This window comes from Mustela nivalis (genome assembly GCF_964662115.1).
Source record: "Mustela nivalis genome assembly, chromosome: 7".
NCBI lineage: Eukaryota > Metazoa > Chordata > Mammalia > Carnivora > Mustelidae > Mustela > Mustela nivalis.
Window position 1 is genome coordinate 130756563 of NC_139026.1, and position 25709 is coordinate 130782271.

The 25709-nt window shown below is 38.7% G+C and overlaps 1 long non-coding RNA gene across 3 annotated transcripts in view; it reads right to left on the bottom strand.

Annotated features, from left to right (window-relative positions):
* The window catches only part of LOC309870065, a 171170-nt gene that overhangs the window by 42215 nt on the left and 103246 nt on the right, over positions 1 to 25709 (bottom strand). For all 3 annotated transcript variants that reach the window (XR_014314460.1, XR_014314461.1, XR_014314462.1), the window contains one exon: positions 20942 to 21063. This is a non-coding gene — a long non-coding RNA (uncharacterized lncRNA). The remainder of the gene's footprint in view (positions 1 to 20941; positions 21064 to 25709) is intronic.

The following is a 25709-nucleotide window of genomic DNA, read 5'->3' on the forward strand; positions in this document are numbered from 1 at the left end:
ATCTATATTATCCAAAAGAAGAAAGTACACCATTTCCTCAGGAACAAAGACAAACAAACAAGTAGATAACAAGATATTCCTGACACTGGGGTATGGAAAAAAAATGTTTTGCCTGATTTTTCATATGTAAATACTGAGACTTGCTGTGGGCTACAATGGCTAACGTCCTCATCATATCTGGATAATAAATGTACTCACTGATTCAATATGAGAGTATTATAATGTCCTTGGGATATTCCAAAGGAATAAAGTCAAACATGGTGAAGGCAATTGTGGGAGCTCAAGACAAGCTCTTCCAATTTGAGACCTCTCTTTTTGATCTGGCTTTATCTAGGAGAAAACACTGACCATGAAGAGCAAGAGGGGAACTTCAGATCCTTTAAACTCTCTTTTATTTTATATAGTTCCTCTCAACTGTTTTGGTAAAAACAGAAACAAAACTCCAAAATCTCAAAACAAACAAACAAAAAACCCCAGAAGACAGCAGCAGACAATTTGAGATTATACTTTTTGGAAAGGGAACAGACTGGATTATAGTTTAATATTTTGAATTTTCCCCTTTCCTGGGATTTGGTATTGGATAATAAATGATAATATCGCTGCATCTTTTAAAGACCACTTTTGAAGACATTTATAGTTTTTGATATCCTTTTATTAGATTTACTTGATACGTTTTATTTTTAGGACTCTGCTAAGAAGAAGTTGATAAACTGGGATGCTTTCAGTCATTAGATAACCAGAGTCTGATGCCAGAAACTGAGAGGTAAATTTTAAATTTAATATCAGTAGCTCTCCTTCACCTTGGTTTTCTAGAATAACTATCTTTCTCTCATCTTACTTCGATCTCATCCTGTTCCCATAGTTTGATTGGTACTATACTATTTAGAATGTTTTTTGAAAGAAGGTGAGGCACAAGCTTAAAATCAAGTGCACAACAGCATTTTATGATGAAAAGGGGGAGCATTTAAAATGTATTATCCAACAATATTGTTTTTACCTAGAAGTAACAGAACGTGACACAACTGTGGCTTATAGCCTTTATTTTATACATTAAGAAGCCTAGAGAAATGCAGTCCAGGGCTGATATGGGTGCTTAATGATATAATCAAGGACTCAGATCTTTCCATCCTTCAGCTCCACCATCCATAATGTGTGGCTTTCATACTCAGGGTCCAAGGCAGCTGTTCCACCTGTCACCCTCAACATATGAGGTATGCATACCAGAGAGGAAGAAAGGACAGAAGGACAAAAGTAACAGGCCTGCTGGGTCTGTTGCTTTGTAAAGCTTCCTAGAAGCTCCACTACCACCAATCACCACCACCAGCAACCTCTCCTTATGCTTTACTGCCTAAAACAGAGTCACATCACCACCTGCAAACAGCTCCAGGAAGGCGAACAGTTTAGCTAGGAACATTCCTCCTTACGCAAACTCACAGTTCTGTTTAACAAAGAAGGGAAGAGTGGATATAAGGTAGGCATTTAAAAGGGTAAACCACAACAAATATTTGTAATATAACATTAACAGAAAAAAAACAGGAAACAAATCACCTCTTTTGTGTCACCTCAGCTTTATAAACTAATAGACACAACATGAGAAAAATTACCAAAATGTTAAGCATAACTGTCAATGGGTGGGGGAATTATCAGTGATATTTATTCTGTTATAGGTAGTTTTCTGTATTTTGTTTTGTTAAATTAAGTGTTTGCCAGTTTATAATGAAAAGAATAAATTAGAATTTGCAAAATAGAATGTATTTTACATTTATGTTTATTTTATTATTACACTTCTCTAATTCATCCTTTATCAGCATCATCCTGAACATTACATAAGAATATCAGGAACTGGGGTGGTGTGTGGCTCAGTTGGTTAAGTGGCCAACTCTTGATTTCAACTCTGGTCATGATCTCAGGGTGGGGAGATTGAGGCCCAAATCTGACTCCTTAATCAGTGGGAAGTCAGCTTGAAATTTTCTCCCTCTACTCCTGCCCCTGCTTATTTTCTCTCTCTCAAATAAATAAAAAAGCTTAAAAAAAAAAGAATATCATGAACCATTTTTTTATGGAAACCAATAGGTTACATAGTCTGTATCATCTAGTTTTGCTTTTTTTTTTTTTTTTTTTAAATATGGACGCCCGAACTTTACAAGCTCAAACATGGTGGATTATAGATTGCATTACATGACACAACCAGAAAATTGGCAGGATGGCAGGGTTTGGCTCAGCTGAAAGAACACTCAACCAGCAGGCAGAGATAAAATTCTATCAGTGCACAGAAGGATTTGTGTTATCTTGGGTGATATAATTAACTTCTTTGAGACCCAAAGGCCTCATCTATAAAATGAGGGCTTGAACTATGTGACCTCTAAAAGTCCTTTTTGACCTTGGCATTCTGCTTCTTTTAGCTACATATCAATTTTTCTCAGAGCTCGTTTTTATGGCCTTCTGAAACATTTGTCTTAGTAGTTTACCCTCACATTGAAACTGTCATTTCATGAATGACACCCCCCTTATCTGTTTCTCCTTCTACTTTTTAAAATATTTCTCTCTTCTTTTGCAATTTAGTTTCCTCCTTCAGACCTGGACATATGAATAATGCTCAAGAATTGAGCATTGTTCTAATCAGGCTCTTTTTTATGGTCCCACTTAGAAGTTTCATCTGCTTTGATAACTGTTGTGCGGATGAATCCCAAATCTATGCCCTTCTCTCTGACATCTCTAGGCTTTAGACTCAATATTTCTACCTGGCTGAGAGCCATACGTCATTCAGTTAAATGTTGTCACCTGAAATTCAACTTGTTTAAAACCAAGCTCATCCTTTCCCTAGTCAACATGGTCTCCTACCCCTTGATTTTTTTGTTATTTCTCTAATTGGTACCATTCTTTTCTTAGTTTTTTTAGGCCTGAAACCTTAAAGGGTGTCTTTGATTCCATCTTCTAGCTTATCCCTCATAGAAAATCAAGGAGAAATCTTTTTGGTTCCAGTTCAAGATGGCAATGTAAGATCCTGAAATTGCCTCCTGTGATGGATAGAACAAATCTACAGTAATATGGAAAAATTTCCTTAAAAAACAAAACAAAACAAAACCCTAAAAACTAGCTGAGGGAATCCTGTACATCAGACAAATAAGGGAAAAAAAACCCCACATAAAAATGGGTGGGAGAGGTTGAGATGCAATCTTGCCATAAACCCCACCCCTGGCATGGCAACCTGCAATCAGGAAAGAACTCAAAACCCAGAGCTTCCCCCTGAGTAGTGAAGAGTTTGAACCCCACGTCAATAAACCAAACTTTTAAGACCTGTACCTGAGAGACGAGCCCTAAACTATCTAACTCTGAAAAATAACGGGGCTCATGCCCACAAAACCCATAAGGCTATAATGAACTAAGAAACAGCCCTTAAAAGGCTGGTGTACCCAGAGTTACTTACCCTAAGGACCAGAAGAGAGGCAGCCAACTGAGGGACACTCAGGTTTTACGAGAAAGAGGATTATTTGCTTATCTTAAAGCACTGGTCTGAGGGGCAGGGATTTAAATTAACATACATCTGGGGCCTGCTGGGGTACTTTTGGAGGATGGAGACTGGCATACACCACCTTTTTATTCTTCTTTCTGCCTTGCTCTGGCCCGTAGGTGCTATATTTGTGCTCTCCCTCTGCCTCAGTTCAGCTCACAAGTGCTTTCTGGAAAGAAACTTGTACCCTCCTGTAGTATCATGAGTTTTGGTGGCTACTGCCAGGGTATGCCTCTAGATTACCCAGCTGATGGCCAGAGGGCCAACATTTGTGGGTCCCAAAGAAGTATAACCAATGGAGAAAGAGTTCTAAATGGCTAACATCACAGGGCCACAGAAAGAGGCAAGAGTCTGGGGAGTCCAGAGTTTCTGTGAAAGAGAGCTATTAACTTATCCTCATAGTTGTGGCCTGAGGAGCAGGCTTCTAATTAAACACACATCTAAGGGCTGACAGTAACCCTTTCTAGAGACCTCAGAAGGCAGGTGCCATCTTCCTGCTCTCCCTCTGCCATGCTCCAGAGTATCACTGTCTCCTGGAAGGGAGCTTCTATATATGTTTAGTAGGCTCTAGATTTTGCAACTGCTGCCCAGGGGCTTCCCCTTGATAACCTGGCTCTGGTGACCAGGAGGACTTGTGTTCCTAGTTCTCACAGGATTATAGCAATCAGAGAGAGAGTCATAGACAGCTAATGAAAACAACCCCCCCCCCCCAAGTCTTTCTGTCAAAGAGATCTATTTGCTTATCCTGGAGACTTGGCTTAGGGGCAGACTTCTAGTGTGGCATACATCTAGAGGCCTACAGAGGTTCACTCTGGGGATGGAGGCTGGTGAATTCCACCTTTGTGCTCTCCCTCTGTTTCACTCCAGATCACCAGTATTGCCCATAAAGGAGCTTGTACACCCATATGGCACCCCAATTTTTGTGATTACTTCCCTGGGGACACCTCCAGATCACCTGAATCTGGTGAGCAGCAGGACCTATGCTTGAAGCACCACAGTTTGTGTGTGTGTGTGTGTGTGTGTGTGTGTGTGTGTGTGTGTATATATATATATATTTTTTGCATACTTTAAAAGCTGGTGCCTGAGGGTCTGGCTTATATTAAGCTTAAATACAGGCGACTAAAATCATCCCCTTTATTACACTGACAGGTCTTGGCATGCCCTCAACTACTTACTGGAAGTCACTAAAAATAAAATTGGCTGTTTGGATGATCACAAAGTTTTAAGACACAAACAAGAACTAGGACAGCGTTGAATGATAAGGCTCATCTCTGATATGGGACTACTCTTTTAAGACTGAGAGAGGCTATTTTATCTAATGCATAGAAACCAACACATAGAGTTAAGGAAAATGAAGAGACAAAGGAATATGTCCCAAATGAAAGAATAAGATAAAACTTCAGAAAAAGTCCTTAATGAAATAAAGATAATTTACCTGATAAAGAGTTCAAAATAATGGTCATAAAAATGCTCATCAAACACAGAAGAGTGGAAGAAGTGAGAATATCAACTAAAGGATAGAAAATATAAATATCAAATAGAAATGACAGAGCTGATGACTATAACAACTGCCCCGAAAACATACTAGTGGGTTTCAGTATCAGACTAGAGGACACAGAAGAAAGGAAGAGATAACTCAAAGACAGGCCAGTGGAACTCAGCCAACTAGAGAAGCAAAAAGAAAAAAGAATAAAAAAAAAAGTGACTAGTTTAAAGAACTTCTGGGACATCCAGCAGACCAACATTTGCATTTCAGGGTTCCTAGAATGGGTGGGGGGGCCAAAAAGTTAATTTGAAGAAATAATGGCTGAAAACTTCCCTAAGTTGGGAAAGGAGACAAACACCCAGATCCAAGAAGCCAGAGAGTACCAAATAACATGAACCCAAAGAGACCCACAACAAGACACGTTATAATTAAAGTGTTAAAATTTAAAGACAATGAGAGAATCTTAAAGGCAGGACCCCCATAAGATTATCAAAGGATTTTTCAGCAGGAACTTTGTAGGCCAGAAGGGAGTGGTACAATATATTCAAAGTACTGAAATAAAAAACAGCTTCCAACTAAGAATACTCTACCTGGCAAAGTGTTTATTCATAATTGAAGAACAAATAAAGAGTGTTTCAGACAAGCAAAAGCTAATGATGTTCATCACCACTAGACTGGCCTTACAACAAATATTAAAGGGACTTCTTTAAACTGAAAAGAAAGGGTACTAATTAGTAACAGAAAAACATATGCAAATATAAGCCTCCCTGATAAAGATAAATAGATAGTAAAAATCAGAAAAATCTAATGTTGTAAAGGTGGTATATTAATCACTTATAAGGCTCATATGAAGGCTAAAAGACAAAAGTAGTAAAAATACCCTTAACTATGATAATTTAAGGGACACATGATTAAAAAATGTAAAATGTGGGGCGCCTGGGTGGCTCAGAGGGTTAAGTGTCTGCTTTCAGCTCAGGTCATGGTCCCAGGGTCCTGGGATCAAGCCCCACATTGGACTCCCTGCTCAGTAGGGAGTTTGCTTCTCCCTCTCTCTCTGACTGGCTTTCTGCCTGCTTGTGATCTCTCTCTGCCAAATAAATAAATAAAATCTTAAAAAATGTAAAATGTGACATTGAAAACATAAAACATGGTGGGAGAACAGTAAAAATGTACATTTTTAGAATGCATTAAGTTGCTAACTTAAGTTGTTAGCAACTTAAAATAGACAATTTTAAGTTGTTATAAGTAAGGCTCATGGTAACCACAAAGCAACAAGTAGATAGACAAAAGATAAAGGAATATAGACATACCACTAAAGAAAGTCATCAAACCACAAAGGAAGAGAATAAGAGAAGAAGAAAAGAACAGAGAAGAACTACAAAACAACCAGAAAACAATTTAACAAAATGTTAACAAGTACATACCTGTCAATAATTTACTTAAATGTAAATGAACTAAATTCTCTAAAAATAAATAAATAAATAAAAACAAGACCCATTATATGCTGCCCACAAGAGACTCACTTCAAATGTAAAGACATACACAGAAAGAAAGTGAAGGGATGGGAAAAAATATTCCATGCAAATGGAAACCCAAAGAAAGCTGGGGTGTTTATGCTTACGTCACACACACAAAATTTTTTTAAACAGAGTGTAATAAAAGACAAAGTGGGGCATTACATAATAAAGAAAGGGTCAATCCAACAAGAAGGTCGAACATTTGTAACTATTTATATATCCAACCCAGGAGCAGCTAATTATATACAGCATATATTAACACACCTAAAAGGAGAAATAGTTATATGATAGTAGTAGGGGACTTTAAAGCAAGGTACACCCCACTTACATCAATGCTTGGGGCATTCAGACACAAAATTAATAAAGAAACCTCAACTTTAAATGACATGTTAGACAAGATGGACTTAACAGATATATACAAAAGATTCCATTCAAAAGCAACAAAATACACATTCTTCGCAAGTGCCCATGGGATATTCTACAGGACACATCATACATATGTTAGACCACAACACAAGTCTAAATAAATTTAGGAAGGTTGAAATTATATCAGGCATCTTTTCTGACCACAGTGGTATGAAACTAGAAAGGAAGAAAAATGAAAAATTCACAAATACATGGCAATTAAACAACATGCTGTTGTACAACCAATGGATCAAAAAGAAATAAAAAAACGAACAAAAAATACTTTGAGACAAATGAAAATGAAAATACACCATGCCAAAAATTTGGAGATGCAGCAAAAGTAGTTCTAAGAGGGAAGGTTCACAGTGATAAATCAAGAAACAAGAAAAATCTCAAGTAAACAACCTAACTTTATACCTTAAGGAACTAGAAAAAGAACAAATAAATCCCAAAGTTAGTAGAAAGAAAAAAACAGCAAAGATCAGAACAGAAATATGAAATAGATACGAAAGACAATAGAAAAGATCAATAACCCAAGAGCTGGTTCTTTATTTTTTTTTTTTAATAAAATAGCCTTTATTTGTTAGAACAGTTTTAGATTCACAGTAACACTGAACAGAAAGCACAGAGTTCCCCTACAGTCCCTGCCCCCCTCCATACTCAGCATTCCCCACTATCAACATCCCCCACCAAAATGGCACACATCATTATCATCCAAAGTCCATAATTTATATTATGGTTCAATCTTGGTGTTATCCATACATTCTATGAATTTTGACAGTGAATAATTACATGTGTCCACTGTTTGAGTATCATACAGTGTAGTTTCACTGCTCTGAAGATCCTTCATCCCTCTTTTTCCCTAACCTGGTAACCACTGATATTTTTAATGTCTCCATGGTTTTGACTTTTGTAGAACATGATATAGTTGGAATCATACAGTATGTAGTCTTTTCAGATTGCCTTCTTCTACTTAGTAACATGCCTAAGAGCTGGTTCTTAGAAAAGATAAGCAAAACTGATGGCATTTTAGCTAGACTCGCCAAGAAAAAATGAGAGGAGTCAAATAAATAAAATCAGAAATAAAAGAGGAGACATTTAAACTTATACCATAGAAATACAAAAGATCATAAGAGACTACTATAAATAATTATATGCTAACAAATTGGAGAACTTAATAGAAATGGAGAAACTCCTAGAAACATAAAAATGACCAAAACTAAACCACAGGGGAGAAGTCAAGATGGCAGAGAAGTAGCAGGCTGAGACTACATGAGATAGCAGGAGATCAGCCAGATAGCTTATCAAACCATTGCAAACAACTACAAATCCAATGGGAGATTGAAGAGAAGAAGAACAGTAATTCTAGAAACAGAAAATAGACCACTTTCTGAAAGGTAGGACCACCGGAGAAGTGAATCCAAAGTGACGGGAAGACAGACTGCGGGGGGAGGGGCCAGCTGTCGGCAAACCATGGAGCAACAGAGCACAAAATCAGGACTTTTAAAAGTCTGCTCCACTGAGGGACATAGCTCCAGAGGCTAAACCAGGGTGAAGCCCACGCGGGGCCAGCGTGGCCCTAGGTCCCGCAGGGTCACAGAAGGATCGGGGGTGTCTGAGTGTCATAGAGCTCACATATATAAGACCAGGTAAGCCGGCTACAGAGACAGAGCCAAGGAGTGAGCTCTCAGCTCGGGGTTACCTTGAACCGGTTGCACGCTGGGTGAGCTGGGAGCATGGCCGCAGGCCAGGGAGAAAGGAGTGACTGGGCTCTTTTCTCTGAGGGCACACTGCAGAGTGGGGCTCTGAGCTCTTGGCTCCTCTGGGCTGGAGACTGGGAGGTTGCCATTTTCATTCCCGTCCTCCAGAACTCTACAGAAAGTGTTCAGGGGACAAAAGCTCCCAAAAGCTAACCTGAGCAGATTACTTAGCCTGGCCCCTGGTAAGGGTGGTGCAATCCTGCCTCCGGAGAAGACACTTGAGAATCACTACAACAGGCCCCTCCCCCAGAAGATCAACAAGAAATCCAGCCAAGACAAAGTTCACCTATCAAGGAGAGCAGCAAAATTCCAGTGGAGGAGAAAGCAAAGTGTGAAACTCATGGCTTTCTCCTCATGATTCTTTAGTCTTGCAGTTAATTTAATTTTTTTTAACTTTTTTTTCTACTAATTTTTTAAAACTTTTACCCTTTTCTTTTTTAACATTTTTAACTAGTTTATCTAATATATATGTATTTTTCTTTTTTATATTTTTTTCTTTCTTTTTTTTTTTTTGTTTTAATTTTTTTTTTCCTGAACTTCTTTTTATCCCCTTTCTCCCTCCCATGATTTGGGGTCTCTTCTGATTTGGTTAAAGCACATTTTCCTGGGGTCTTTGCCACCCTTTCAGTATTTTATTTGCTTCTTCATATACTCTTATCTGGACAAAATGACAAGGCAGAAAAACTCACCACAAAAAGAAGAACAAGAGGCAGTACCAAAGGCTGGGGACCTAATCAATACAGACATTGGTAATATGTCAGATATAGAGTTCAGAATGACGATTCTCAAGGTTCTAGCCAGGATCGAAAAAGGCATGGAAGATATTAGAGAAACTCTCCCTGGAGGAATAAAAGCCCTTTCTGGAGAAATAAAAGAACTAAAATCTAACCAAGTTGAAATAAAAAAAGCTATTAATGAGGTGCAATAAAAAATGGAGGCTCATACTGCTAGGATAAATGAGGCAGAAGAAAGAATTAGTGATACAGAAGACCAAATGACAGAAAATAAAGAAGCTGAGCAAAAGAGGGACAAAGAGCTACTGGACCATGAGGGGAGAATTCAAGAGATAAGTGACACCATAAGACGAAACATTAGAATAATTGGGATTCCAGAAGAAGAAGAAAGAGAGAGGGGCAGCAGAAGGTGTATTGGAGAGAATTTCCCTAATATGGCAAAGGGAACAAGCATCAAAATCCAGGAGGTGCAGAGAACCCCCCCTGAAAATCAACAAGAATAGGTCCACAACCTGTCACCTAATAGCAAAATGTACAAGTCTTCGCGACAAAGAGAAAATCCTGAAAGCAGCCCAGGAAAAGAAGTCTGTAACATACAATGGTAAAAATATTAGATTGGCAGCACACTTATCCACAGAGACCTGGCAGGCCAGAAAGAACTGGCATGATATATTCAGAGCATTAAATGAGAAAAACATGCAGCCAAGAATACTATATGCAGCTAGGCTATCATTGACAATAGAAGGAGAGATAAAAAGCTTCCAGGACAAACAAAAACTGAAAGAATTTGCAAACACCAAACCAGCTCTACAGGAAATATTGAAAGGGGTCCTCTAAGCAAAGAGAGAGCCTAAAAGTAGTTGATCAGGAAGGAACAGAGACAATATACAGTAATAGTCGCCTTACAGGCAATACAATGGCACTAAATTCTTATCTCTCAATAGTTACCCTGAAAGTTAATGGGCTAAATGTGCCAATCAAAAGACAAAGGGTATCAGAATGGATAAAAAAACAAAACCCATCAATATTTTGCCTACAAGAAACTCATTTTAGACCTGAAGACACCTCCAGATTTAAAGTGAGGGGGTGGAAAAGAATTTACCATGCTAATGGACATCAGAAGAAAGCTGGGGTGGCAATCCTTATATCAGACCAATTAGATTTTAAGCCAAAGACTATAATAAGAGATGAGGAAGGACACTATATCATACTCAAAGGGTCTGTCCAACAAGAAGATCTAACAATTTTAAATATCTATGCCCCTGGGATAGTGGGAGCAGCCAACTATATAAACCAATTAATAACAAAATCGAAGAAACACATAGATAATAATACAATAATGGTAGGGGACTTTAACACTTCCCTCATGGAAATGGACAGATCATCCAAGCAAAAGATCAACAAGAAAATAAAGGCCTTAAATGACACACTGGATCAGATGGACATCACAGATATATTCAGAACATTCCATCCCAAAGCAAGAGAGTATACATTCTTCTCTAGTGCACATGGAACATTCTTCAGAATAGATCACATCCTGGGTCATAAATCAGATCTCAACCAGTATCAGAAGACTGGAATCATGCCCTGCATATTTTCAGACCACAATGCTCTGAAGCTAGAACTCAATCACAAGAGGAAATTTGGAAAGAACACAAATACATGGAGACTAAACAGCATCCTTCTAAAGAAAGAATGCGTCAACCAAGAAATTAAAGAAGAATTGAAAAAATTCATGGAAACAAATGATAATGAAAACACAACAGTTCAAAATCTGTGGGACAGAGCAAAGGCAGTCCTGAGAAGAAAATATATAGCAGTACAAACCTTTCTGAGGAAAGAAGAAAGGTCTCAAGTATACAACCTAACCCTACACCTAAAGGAACTGGAGAAAGATAAGAAAGAAAGCCTAAACCCAGCAGGAGAAGAGAAATCATAAAGATCAGAGCAGAAATCAATGAAATAGAGACCTAAAGAATAGTAGAACAAATCAACAAAACTAGGAGCTAGTTCTTTGAAAGAATTAATAAGAATGATAAACCCCTGGCCAGACTTATCAAATAAATAAAATCATGAATGAAACGAGAGATCACAACCAACACCAAAGAAACACAAACAATTATAAGAACATACTATGAGCAACTCTACGCAAACAAATTTGACAATCTGGAAGAAATGGATGCATTCTGAGAGACATATAAACTACCACAACTGAACCAGGAAGAAATAGAAAACCTGAACAGACTCATAACCAGTAAGGAGATTGAAACAGTCATCAAAAATCTCCAAACAAACAAAATCCCAGGGCCAGACGGTTTCCCAGGGGAATTCTACCAAACATTTAAAGAAGAACTAATTCCTATTCTCCTGAAACTGTTCCAAAAAATAGAAATGGAAGGAAAACTTCCAAACTCATTTTATGAGGCCAGCATCACCTTGATCCCAAAACCAGACAAAGATCCCATCAGAAAAGAGAGTTACAGACAATATCCTTAATGAACACAGATGCGAAAATTCCCACCAAAATACTAGCCAATAGGATTCAACAGTACATTAAAAGGATTATTCACCACGACCAAGTGGAATTTATTCCAGGGCTGCAAGGTTGGTTCAACATCCGCAAATCAATCCATGTGATACAACACATTAATAAAAGAAAGAACAAGAACCATACAATACTCTCAATAGATGCTGAAAAAGCATTTGACAAAGTACAGCATCCCTTCCTGATCAAAACTCTACACTCAAAAGTATAGGGATAGAGGGCACATACCTCAATATTATCAAAGCCATCTATGAAAAACCTACCGCAAATATCATTCTCAATGGAGAAAAAACTGAAAGCTTTTCTGCTAAGGTCAGGAACACGGCAGGGATGTCCATTATCAGCAATCAGACAACAAAAGGAAATTAAAGGCATCCAAATCGGCAAAGAAGAAGTCAAATTATCACTCTTCGCAGATGATATGATACTATATGTGGAAAACCCAAAAGACTCCACTCCAAAACTGCTAGAACTTGTACAGGAATTCAGTAAAGTGTCAGGATAGAAAATCAATGCACAGAAATCAGTTGCATTTCTCTACACCAACAACAAGACAGAAGAAAGAGAAATTAAGGAGTCAATCCCATTTACAATTGCACCCAAAACTATAAGATACCTAGGAATAAACCTAACCAAAGAGGCACAGAATCTATACTCAGAAAACTATAAAGTACTCATGAAAGAAATTGAGGAAGACACAAAGAAATGGAAAAATGTTTCATGCTCCTGGATCGGAAGCACAAATATTGTGAAAATGTTTATGCTACCTAAAGCAATTTACACATTTAATGCAATCCCTATCAAAATCCCACCTTTTTTTCCCAAAGAAATGGAACAAATAATTCTAAAATTTATATGGAACCAGAAAAGACCTTGAATAGCCAAAGGAATATTGAAAAAGAAAGCCAAAGTTGGTGGCATCACAATTCCAGACTTCAAGCTCTATTACAAAGCTGTCATAATCAAGACAGCATGGTACAGGCACAAAAACAGACACATAGATCAATGGAACAGAATAGAGAGCCCAGAAATAGACCCTCAACTCTATGGTCAACTAATCTTCGACAAAGCAGGAAAGACTGTCCAATGGAAAAAAGACAGCCTCTTCAATAAATGGTGTTGGGAAAATTGGACAGCCACATGCAGAAAAATGAAATTGAACCATTTCCTTACACCACACATGAAAATAGACTGAAAATGGATGAAGGACCTCAATGTGCGAAAGGAATCCATCAGAATCCTTGAGGAGAACATAGGCAGCAACCTCTTCGACCTCAGCCGCAGCAACATCGTCAAAGACAAGGGAAGCAAGGACAAAAATGAACTATTGGGATTTCATCAAGATCAAAATATTTTGCACAGCAAAGGAAACAGTTAACAAAACCAAAAGACGACTGACAGAATGGGAGAAGATACTTGCAAATGACATATCAGATAAAGGGCTAGTGTCCAAAATCTATAAAGAACTTAGCAAATTCAATACCCAAAGAACAAATAACCCAATCAAGAAATGGGCAGAAGACATGAACAGACATTTCTGCAAAGAAGACATCCAGATGGCCAACAGACACATGAAAAAGTGCTCCACATCACTCAGCATCAGGGAAATACAAATCAAAACCACAATGAGATGTCACCTCATATCAGTCAGAATGACTAAAATTAACAAGTCAGGAAATGACAGATGCTGGCGAGGATGCAGAGAAAGGTGAACCCTTCTACACTGCTGGTGGGAATGCAAGCTGGTGCAAACACTCTGGAAAACAGTGTGGAGGTTCCTCAAAAAGGTGAAAATAGAACTACCCTATGACCCAGCAATTGCACAACTGGGTATTTACCCTAAAGATACAAACGTAGTGATCCAAAGGGTCACATGCACCCGAATGTTTATAGCAGCAATGTCGACAATAGCCAAACTATGGAAAGAACCTAGATGTCCAGCAACAGATGAATGGATAAAGAAGATGTGGATAAAGAAGATTCCATACAATGGAATACTATGCAGCCATCAAAATAAATGAAATCTTGCCATTTGCAATGACGTGGATGGAATTAGAGGGTAACATGCTTAGTGAAATAAGTCAATCGGAGAAAAACAACCATCATATGATCTCCCTGATATCAGGAAGTGGAGATGCAACATGGGGGGTTAGGGGAGTAGGAGAAGAATAAATGAAACAAGATGGGATTGGGAGAGAGACAAACCATAAGTGACTCTTAATCTCACAAAACAAACTGAGGGTTGCCAGCGGGACAGGGGTAGGGAGAAGGTGGTGGGGTTATGGGGACATTGGGGAGGGTATGTGCTATGGTGAGTGCTGTGAAGTGTGTAAACCTGGCAATTCACAGACCTGTACCCCTGGGGATAAAAATACATTATATGTTTATAAAAAAATAAAAATTAAAAAAATAATAAAAATCCCGCCCCAAAAAACACAAAAAATTTTTAAAAACCTAAACCACGAAGAAATAGAAAATCTAAACAGACCAATATTGCCAAGGGGATTGAATCAGGAATCAAAAACCTCCCAATAAACAAAAGTCCAGGACCAGACAGCTTCACTGTGAATTCTAACATTCAAAGAAGAATTAATATCAATTCTTTTCAAACACTTCCAAAAAACAGAAGAGGAAGGAACACTCCCAAACTCATTTTATGAGGCCAGCATTACCCTCATACCAAAACCCGAGAAGGACACCACAAGAAAGGAAAATTATAGACCAATATCCTTGATGAACATAGATGCAAAAATCCTCCAAAAAAATTAACAAAGAGAATTCAACACTACATTAAAATATCATATACCACAACCAAGTGGGATTTATTCCAAGAAGCAAAGACTGTGCAACATTTGCAAATCAATCTATGTGATACACTATAGTAACAAAATGATTGATTAAAAAGAACCATACAATTGTCTCCATAGATGCAGATACAGCGCTTGACAAAATTCACCCTCCATTTATGATAAAACTTAACAAAATGAGTATAGAGAGAACATACCTCCACATAATAAAGGCCATACATAACAAACCTGCAGCTAAAATCATACTCAATAGTGAAAAGTTGAAAACTTTTCCTTTAAGGTCAGGAACAAGACAAGAATGCCCACTCCTGCCACTTGTATTCATCGAGTACTGGAAGTCCTAACCAGAGCAATTAAGCAACATCAAGGAATTAAAGCCTTCCAAATTGGTAAGTGAGAAGTAAAACTGTTAATATTTGCAGATCACATATTATATACTGAAAACCCTAAAGACTCCACTAAAAAAAACCATTAAGAGCTAATAAATTCAGTTCAAAATCTGTTGTATTTCTATATAATCTATATAATAAAAAGAAAGAGAAATTAAGAAAATAGTCCCATTTGCAGTTGCATCAAAAAGAATAAAATGCCTAAGAATATATTTAACCAAGGATGTGAAAGACCTGCACACTGAAAACTGTATCACATTAATGAAAGAAATCAAAGACACAAGTCAATAGAAAGATATTTCATGTTCAAATATCATTAAAATGTTCATACTACTCAAAGCAATCTATAGATTCGATGCAATCCCTATCAAAATTCTAATGGCATTTTTCACAGAACTAGAACAAACAATCCTAAAAATTTGTACGAAACTGCAAGACCCAAATGGCCAAAGTAATCTTAAGAATAAAGAGAACAAAGTTGGAGAACATCACGCTCTTTGATTTCAAACTTTATTACAAAGCTATAGTAATCAAAATAGTATGGTATTGCCATCAAAACAGACCCATAAATCAGTGGAACAGAAAACAGAATAGAGAACCCAGAAAAAACCCATATGTAGAGGGTCAATTAACTTACAATAAAGGAGCCAAGATTATATACGGGGAAAAAGAGAGTCTCTTTAATAACTAGTTGTGGGAAAACTGGACAGCCATGTGAAAAAGGATGAATCTGGACCACTATTAAAAGACCATACACAAAAATTAACTCAAAACAGATTAAAGACTTGGACATAAGACCTGAAACCATTAAACTCACAGAAGAAAAATAGGTGGTGGTGATGGGAGGGGCTGGGTGGCTCAGTCATTAAGTGTCTGCCTTGGGCTGGGGTCATGATCCCAGAGTCCTGGAACTGAGCCCCATGATGGGCTCCCTGTTCTGCAGGGAGCCTGCTTCTCCCTCTCCCACTCCCCCTGCTAGCATTCCCTCTCTCTCTCTCTGTCAATTAAATAAATAAAATCTTAAAAAAAAAAAAAAGAAAAAGAAAACTGGTGATAAGCTTCTAGACATTGCTCTTGATGATAATTTTTTGGACCTGATACCAAAAACAAAGGCAACTAAAGCAAAAATGAAGAAATGGGAGCACATCATACTAAAAAGCTTCTGCACAGCAAGGAAACAATAAAATAAAAAGAACACTTGCTGAATGGGAGTAAATATTTACAAATCACAAATCTGATAAGGGGTTAATATCCAAAATGTATAAGGAACTCATTCAACTCCATTCCAAAAAAAGAATCTGATTAAAAAATGGGCAGAGATTCTGAATACACATTTTTCCAAAGAAGATATATGGATGGCGAACAGACACATGAAAAGATGCTTAGCATTACTTATCACCAGGAAAATCAGAACCACAATAAGATATCCTCTCGCACTTGTTAGAATAGCTGTTATCCAAAATATATAACAAGCGTTGATGAGGATAAGGAGAAAGGGGGACCCTTGTGTTCTATTGTGGGGGAGTATAAACTGATGCAACCACTATAGAAAACAGCGTGAAGTTTCCTCAAAACATTGAAACTAGAACTACCTTATGATCCAGCAACTCTACTTCCAAGTATTTAGACAAGGAAAATGGAAACACTAATTCAAAAAGATATTCATTGCAGCACTTTTTATAATAGCTAAGCTATGGAAACAACCCAACTGTTCAGCAATAGATGAATGAAGAAAATGTGATACACACACACACACACACACACACACACACAGGAATACGACTCAGCCATAAATAAGAATGAAATCTTGCCATTTGCAACAACATGGATGGACGTTGTGGGCATTATCCTAAGTGAAATAAGTCAGAGAAAGACAAATATTCTCTCACTTATATGTAGAATTAAAAATAGAAACAACAGAAAACCAAGCTCAAAGATAGAACAAATTGATGGTCACCAAAGTTGGGAGCAAAGGGAGGGTCAAATGGGCAAAGATACAAATTTCCAGTTATAAAATAAATAAGTTAAGCCATAAAGGTATACTATACAGAATGGTGACTATATTTAATGACAATGTATTACATTTGAAAATTTCTAAGAGTAGATCTTAAAAGTTCTCATCAGATAAAAGGTATTTTGTAACTATGTATGGTCATGTTTACTATACTTACTGTCATGATCATTTTGCCATATATATAAATATCAAATAATTATGCTGCACATCTGAAAGTAATATAACATTATAGTCCAATTATACCTCAATCAAAAAATTATAGTCAAATCTGCTAGTCTTTTAATTTATGATTTGAAATAATATTTTTATAATAGCCCAAGATTATAAAATTGTCATCTTAGTTTTCTTTCAGCACTTTCTCATTTTACTTTCTAAGTTTACACTGTAGTCCCAATCTGACCTGGAATTCCTGACATAAACTCTAGATAGCACATCTGATTGCTCACTTAACACATCCACTTTGGTTTCTGACTGGCATCTCACAGCTGTCATGGTTAAATCAGAGATTTTTGTATTCCCCTCCACCGATCTGCTTTTCCCTAGTCTTCCTGGCCTTAGTAGATGGCACTGCAATTTCTCCAGTTGCTCAAACCACAAGCCCATCCATAACTGTGCAGTCCTCTCTTTATCTCACTTCCAGCATCTAATTTATCAGCAATGTCTCTCAACTCTACCTTCAAACCATATCCCAAATCCATCCATTGTCCTAGTTGCACTGATACCACCTAAGCCTAAGGGAGTAGCATCTTTTTTTTCCTGGACTGCAGTGACAATCTGGTCACGGAGATCATTGCTTCTACTCCCTCCATCCCCACACACATAACTGATTCTCTATGTAGCAGCCAAGGAGATTTAAAACAGAAGACCAAGTTACATAACTCCCTTGTTTAAAATTCTACCATCACTGAAGACACAAGATCTACAGCCTTTACCATAGATTTCAGGGCTCCATGTTACCAATGCCTGTTAGACTCCAGTCCTTCCTCTGCCCCTGGTTCCAGTGTTCTCCAAATAGCTCCTCTAGAGCCTTTTGCTATTTCTTCTTCCTAGACAACTTCTCTCAAATCTTCAAATGGCTGGTGGCTTCTTTTCAATTCAGATCCCAGCAAAGATGCTGCCTTCTCAGCAAGGCTTTCCCTGAGCCTATAAAAGTTCTTTCCGTCATTTTCTTCCCCTTTCCAAGTTTTGTTATATCACAGTACGCACCTTCACCCCCTTTTGTATACTGGTCAGAGTATAAACCAAATGAAAAGATTCCAGCACCCAAGCCCCCAGTCAGAGTTTTAAATACAGGCCGCTGCAATGGGACTGGTGCCTTGGAAGGTTCACTCAGGCTGTAAAGGGGAAGGCAGATCTCAGCAGGATGGAAGCAAAAGCAAGCGGAACTGGAGAGTGGTGGAGGGAGGCAAGGAGGCCAATGGTGAGCTTGCAGCTCTCAAGGTCAAGCTCTGTGTCTTACAGTTAAGTCAGTTCAGGTACACCCCATCGAGGTCTAATTTAACCTCTTAGAACAGTGCATCGAGGTCTAATTTAACCTCTTAGAACAGTGCTTAGAAAGAGCCAACTGCTTCATCCCATGGAACTGTGACCAATGGGAAAGGTGGTAGCAGAGTTAACAAGACCCACCAGGGAGGAAACCCTGTATTTCCTCTGTGTGTGTTTTTGGGGTGTGTGTGTGTGTGTGTGTGTGTTTTAAGTCTCAAACTTAGAAGGGGGGGAAAAAAACCCATAATTATATTCTCTCCTGAATTTCCTGGCTGCCCTTAGTCAGCTCTCAGCAAGAGAGGCCAAGTTCTCCTAACCTCTGTGAGGAAGGCCAATAGGCTGACAGCTGGATATCAATATTTACATTCTGTTATCACGTCTGCTGAGGAACCCCAGGCCTAAAAAGCTAAACTGAATTATTCTCGTTTTATCTCTCTACTGCTGGGTTCTGAAAAAAAACACTTCTTCTTTTGAAAGCACAGGGTTTTGTTCTCTTTTTTTAAAGGCCAATATAATTTTCTTTCCCTAACATATCATAAAGACTTCTCACCCCAAAAGTTAACCCTTCCCTAGCTCAGTTGGCACTCAGTGTATCTGAAGTGCAAACTGATTGACATGACTTGTTATAAGCCAACATTAAAACAATCTGCCATCTGCAAGACACATCTCCAACACTTGGGTAAACAACAAGGAAAACAGACTTTAAGTGACCACTGACATGAGTCAGCTGTGAGCAACAGCAAAGGAAAAACATGTAAAGGGCCTTGGAGGCCCCTTCTGGGACTTAGATTTTATTGAAAAGGAACTACCAAATGAAACATTAGGAGAGTCGGCCGGCCACTCGGGGTAGAGGCAGTGCTCTACACACATCCCACAAATCACAGGAAGGTTGCCAGCTACACACTGTCATTGGGAAAACAAAACCAAAAAACCCCACAAAACCCTCCATAACCAATAAGCTTGGCAAGATATTACACATGGTACCCAACGTCAGATCGTGAAAATAGTTTACCTTTCTTTCTCCAGGGTCATACTTTCTCTTTTCTTTATTTTCCTTTTCTTCTCCCATTGTAATCTTTGTGAGATGCACAGATGCAATCTGGAACAATCTGGATTTATTTAGAGTGTCTATTTTCTGTACTGTAAATGGGTTGGTTTACATGGGGTCAATGCTTAGCAGGTAGCTCTGCGAAAGGATTTCTTTCTCTTGCAAATAATGTAAACATCCAGCTGTCTGTTTACAAATGTGAAGATGGAAGAAAACATCTTTGGTCTTTTGGTCTGGCCTTTTAATTCATTTCTTTGTTGCACATGCAGTGTCTTTTCAAGCATGTTGACCCCCTGTTCACCCTCCCTTGGCCTCATGTTCAAGTTTCCCACAACCACCCACCAAGATCTGAGTGGAACTTGTCCAGAGTCTGGTCTGCAGGGTGTGTGGCAGTTTCCCCCTCACATGTTGCAATAACAGCCAACAAGGGGACATGACTGTGCATGGACCTATAGCCACAAAGTCATTCTTAAAAGGAAGTGGCCAAAAAAAGTTCTCAAATTGTCACTTGTTGGCAAGCAGGTACAAGAGCTTCGTGAACACCAATGCAGAATTAAGAAAAAGGCTCAATGTTTCGAACCGTGCATTGGGGTTTTTCTTTACCAGCAGCCGGGAAGTTTGAATGATTTGATGGGAATGGTTGCCATGTTCTGAATTTGACAGCAATGAACCGCATGCTGCATCTTAAACTTGGCATGTTGTGGAACATTTGGGGGAGGTTATTTTTGTGTTTTGTTTTTGTTTTTTTACAGCTCAGCACTGGAACCCCTCTGTGTGAGGAATTCCCTTCTTACAACCATTGTAAGGAAAACTTTTCTGAGAAGTCTCCAGTCTCATCTTCTCAGTCTCCTTTGAGGTTGGGGCAGATGTGTGGCCTGCACTTGACCAACAAAGTCACCCTGATGAGAATCAAGTACTAACAATATAACGGCAGGGTGGCCCATCCGGCAGTTGGGGTCAGTAGCTTAGGTCTGGCAGTGTCAGGGGCGGGGGGCGGACATTGAGGGCACAGAAGGGGAGCTGCACTGCAGGGACACAGGTAAATCTCCGCCATTCCCAGCAATCCTACAGGCTTTCCAGTATCATCTCTACACATTTAAAAAATCAGCCAGGGTCATCCTTCTGTTGCTTATGAAGGACCAGCGAAATAGAGCACTCTGCACAGGTCAGTGGTCCAATTCTGGCATCTTCCTAAGAAGGACATCTTGGCAAAAACCGCATGGGGACTTCGAGGCCCTACCTTAGCTCAGGTCTCCTCTTCATCACCAGTATTGTGCTCCTGTCTTCAAAGGCAACTTGACTCTTCTCTCAATTCTTTATGGGTGTGTGCCAATTTTCATTCCAATGAATGAGATTTTCATTCTGGTCAAACAACAGGAAATAAACACCAGTGTTCACAGTTAACTTTGATTCCCTTCAAGATGATGAGAGCAGATTTGCAAGGATATTTAAGAGATGGGTTCTTGATGCACAAACTGTTTGATTTCATTTCTCCTGATAATATATATATGCTTCTATATAACGTACATATATGTTATTTATAAGGTATATATATATTCATATAGAGAGTGTTTACTGGCTTTTTTAGGGCAACTCTGAAGTGGCCCCCTCTTTTCTCAACAGCTAATTTTATTATAATAAAGACTTTTCGAGAACAGCACTCTAAGCACGATGTATTTATTTTTAAAAGGTAACACTAACAACAAAAAGCTGAAAACAAAGGGGTTAGATTGCTGTGGTACTCATACTGCTAGTAAGTGGATGAGCCAGAGGCTGAGAAGAACTTAATTATGGCTCCCAACCTGCCCTAGACTCATCAATGGATTCTGCACTACATGTGCCACATGGCTCCTTTTTTTAGTGCGAGGAAAGCCTTTTGTTACCAGGCAGGTACAGATGCATTCAGCATGAGTTACACCCTTGAACCATCTAGAGAAGGGAGTAAGCATTTGCTTTGTTGGATTGCAAGATCAAGCTCTCTAAATATGACCTCTATCTTCAGTGGTGTTTTACTCTACTTCTCAAAATATAATTCTTTGAGTGGGAGATTTAATAAGGTAACAATGTCACTTTCCAGCAAAATCTCCAAAAAAGATTTCTCAGAGTCCCTGGGGTGTTTCCCAAGAGCTTCTCCCCATGGCTGAGTAGCCCTCATATGACTTCTGTCATTCCTCTTTCTTCTTTATTCACTTCTGCTTTTCCTGTGCCTTTCCATCGAAGGTGCTGTTTCTGCCTGTCCTGGCGCTGCTAGCTGGGCCCAGTGACACGGGTGTGCCCCCTTCCTTTCCATTTTCCAGATTCTTCACATAGAAAAGATTCCACTGGGAACATTTTTAAATGACAACAATAAAAACTAGATGGAAAATTCTATTTATACCCTTTAGATTAAACTAAAATATGCTATTTATGGTTTTTTTTTAACTCTTAAGTACTTAGACTTGTTTTGACTCTCAGAAATGAAGTGCAACCCTTTCTGGTCCAGTGAATAAATTCTATCCACTTTGATAAGTTTCTCTTTCCTCTCTGAAGGTCACTGGATTTTTATAAGTCAGTATACTCGTCTGGGATCTGTTTTGAGGTATGTGAGTAGATACCAATTACTTCACAAAGGCAAGCAGAACAGACACTACAATTACTGTGGGCTTTGTGTTTTCTCTCAGATATAATGAGTTCTTTATGTATTAAGTAAGCTGTTCATTCTTTGCCAGATTATGGCAAAAGTTTTTTTTTTTTCCCCAATATGTTTATTTTGAGCATTTTAACTTTTTTCTTTCTTGGCACTCATGTTAATTTAAATTAAGTATTTTGCATGAATCACTGTGTGATGTTTGATACAACAATTTCTCACTATCTTCACATCTATCATCCAACTGTGGCTGTGGCCATCTCTTACCTGGACTACATCGACAGCTCCTCACTAGGCCCCCTGCTTCCCCTCTTGCCCCTTACCGTTCATTCTCCAGCAGTCAGAAGAAGCCCGTTAGGACAAAAGTGTGGTCATGACACTCTTCCCCAAAAATCGCCTGGATGGCTCAGTCAATTAAATGTCTGCTTGCCAGCTCAGGTTATGATTCTGGGGTCCTGGGATTGAGCCCCAAGTCAGGCTCCCTGCTCAGCGGGAAGCCTGCTTCTCCCTCTTCCTCTGGCCCTCCCCAGTGTTTTTGCTTTTACTCTCTCTCTCAAATGAATGCATTTTTTTTAATCAATTAAAAAAATCTTTTTAAAAAATCTTAGGAAAAGGCTCCCCTCCTATCACCTTCCTCTCACCAAGCTTATAAGACCCTAAATGATCTATCAATTTGTTGATCAGTTGAGTCCCCGGCTGCCTTCCCCACCTCAGTTGACCTCCCTGACCTCAAACACTTTGCTTCTTCCCCAAACCCCAACCCCCATCCTGCCACACCAGCCTCCGTACTATTGCTCCGACCTTGCACACATGCCCCTACCTAGGAATCTTGGCACTCTCTATCCCCTCTACTCGAAATCTCTTTCCTAGATATTATCATCTCAATCCCTTGCTCTCTTTAAGTCTCTGCCTGTGTTTTGATGTCCTTCTTTCTGACTTTGTCCATCTTCCGATTGTTTCCAAGCTCAGGTGAGGGAGAAGTAAGGGTGTATTAGCTGGCCCCTCAAACTCCAAGGGCGTCTTATAGCTGATGTTGTTATTCTCAATGGAAGCTTTTGAAAAGTTTTGCTTCCTGAATTTACAAGAATCTAACTGGTTTTGATATTTTTTTTTATATAATTTTTTATTTTTTATAAACATATATTTTTATCCCCAGGGGTACAGGTCTGTGAATCACCAGGTTTACACACTTCACAGCACTGGTTTTGATATTTTGATCTTGTACTGAGGAAGGTTGGTGAGCACCCACATTAGTTCTTGTAGTTTATCCATAGATTCTCTCCAAATGCCTTTGCTTTCACTCATGTCATCTGAGGCCAGTTTTGTTTTTTCTTTTCAAATCCTCTTTTTATTTAGTTCTCTTTAGGTCTTACTAGGACCTGTACAACAATATTGAATAGAAGCAGTGATAGCTTGCATCCTTGTCTTATTCCTAACTTTAAAGGGCATGCTTTGAAAATTTCCCATTAAACCTTATGTTTGCAGCAGGTTTTGCTAGACATCCTTTATCAGAATGGAAAGGTTCCCTTTTGTTGTATTTTGCTAAGAAAGACTTTTTTAAAAAAATATTTTCTTTATTTATTTAACAGAGAGAGAGGGGGCTCACAATCAGGCAGAGAGGCAGGCAGAGAGAGAGGGGGAAGCAGGCTTCCCGCTAAGCAGAAAGTCCAATGCGGGGCTCGATCCCAGGACCCTAGGATCATGACCTGAGCCAAAGGCAGAAGCTTAACCCAATGAGCCACTCAGGCACCTCCTGAGAAAGACTTTTAATCATAAATGCATACTGAAGAATAATGAAGACAGTCTTGCCCTATAAGATATTGATATATCTGTAACTCTGCCCTAAAGAGTTACAATAAAGACTATAGTACTAGCACCAGGGTAGATAGAACAAGAGCAGATTAAGAGTCTAGAAATAGATGCAAATCTATATAAAAGTCAGATGATTTATTCTGGTCATCTTTGTCTCTTTTTGTGACATTTTCCTTTTTCTCTGTTAAAATTCCCTCTTGACTATTTGTTATGGCTTCTCTTCCCAGTCACTGGGGCCATGTCTTCTCAGACCCTACTGAAGAAGCAATTTTCATTTTAATTCTCCAATAGGTTTTTTCAGAGATTTCTTTTATTCTATCAAATGGTGTTCATCATCATCGTTGTTATCATGATTATTATTATTATATCTTATTCTGGAAAAAAATGTTTGAAGCTCAACTCTGCTGCTCGGAAGGTAAGGATATACAGTGTGTTCTTTCTATGTAAGCCTCAGTTTCCTTATCTATAAAAAGGACAAGCAGAACTCTTACATCAGCATGTTCTTGGAAGGAATAAATACGTTACTGTGTATAACCTGCCTGGCATAGTATCTCACAGTGGGCAGCACTCCATATCGTTTTGCTTTAATAAATACAGTTGGGTTTGTTTTTCCTTATTCTTCTTCCATCATGGCAAGTCCTAGTTAAACCTGATGAGGTGTGTGCGTCGTCTTGCTCTCATGTGTGATGCTGAATTCTCTTTCCGGGTCTGCAATGAGATAGTAGGCTGGGGAGCACTGCATCCCATCTAGTTTCCAGATCCTAGTAGTCTTTCACACAGTTGTCCCCTGATATGTTGAACTGACATCTTCTGCCATGATGCCTGGTTCACTTATCCTCTGAACCAAAGTTGTACATAAAAAGCTAACACTCATTCTCTATTATAAGGTTATTCAATCCCATCCTTTGGCATTTTATTCATAGAGAATATAGTCCTAAAAGATAATATCTATGAAAGTATAGGCTTATACCTGAAGAATGTCAGCTCATGGTGATGATGATAATGATGGACAATGGTGATGGCAATGTTTACTAAGCATTGCATTTCAAGTGCAAAAGATTCCTAGCTAACTCATAGACATTTGAATCAGCAGCTCCTCAAGCAAAAAGTCACGGTGCCTAACTGTAGTGCTCTCAGTGGACACACATCCCTTGTATATGTCAGCACTTGTGTTGGCTCTTTGAGTCTCTATTGAGCCACCTGGGAGACTCAATTTCAGCCTATTAAGCTTGTCTGTACAATGCAAATGGCTGAAGGGTCACATTAACCAACAAAACCAAAAAGAATTAAAAACATCAGAAAGGGTTTTCAGTGATGGTTGTAGAAAACTGAAGAGACTTGAGATGTATAAAACAGATTTTTTTAAGCTACTATTGCACCTAAAATAGTTTAAAGGCTGCTATATATCCTGACTAAAGATAAGTTAAAATAAAATTAGAGAAAGAGTTGAAGTGAGATAAACGCCTGCCAAATATTTGACCACTGTAAAAGAATGTCTTGTTTTCTTCCCACATATTTTTTAAAGAGGAAAGCTCAGGGTCAGATAGAGCAGGGGTACACTCAGCTCAAG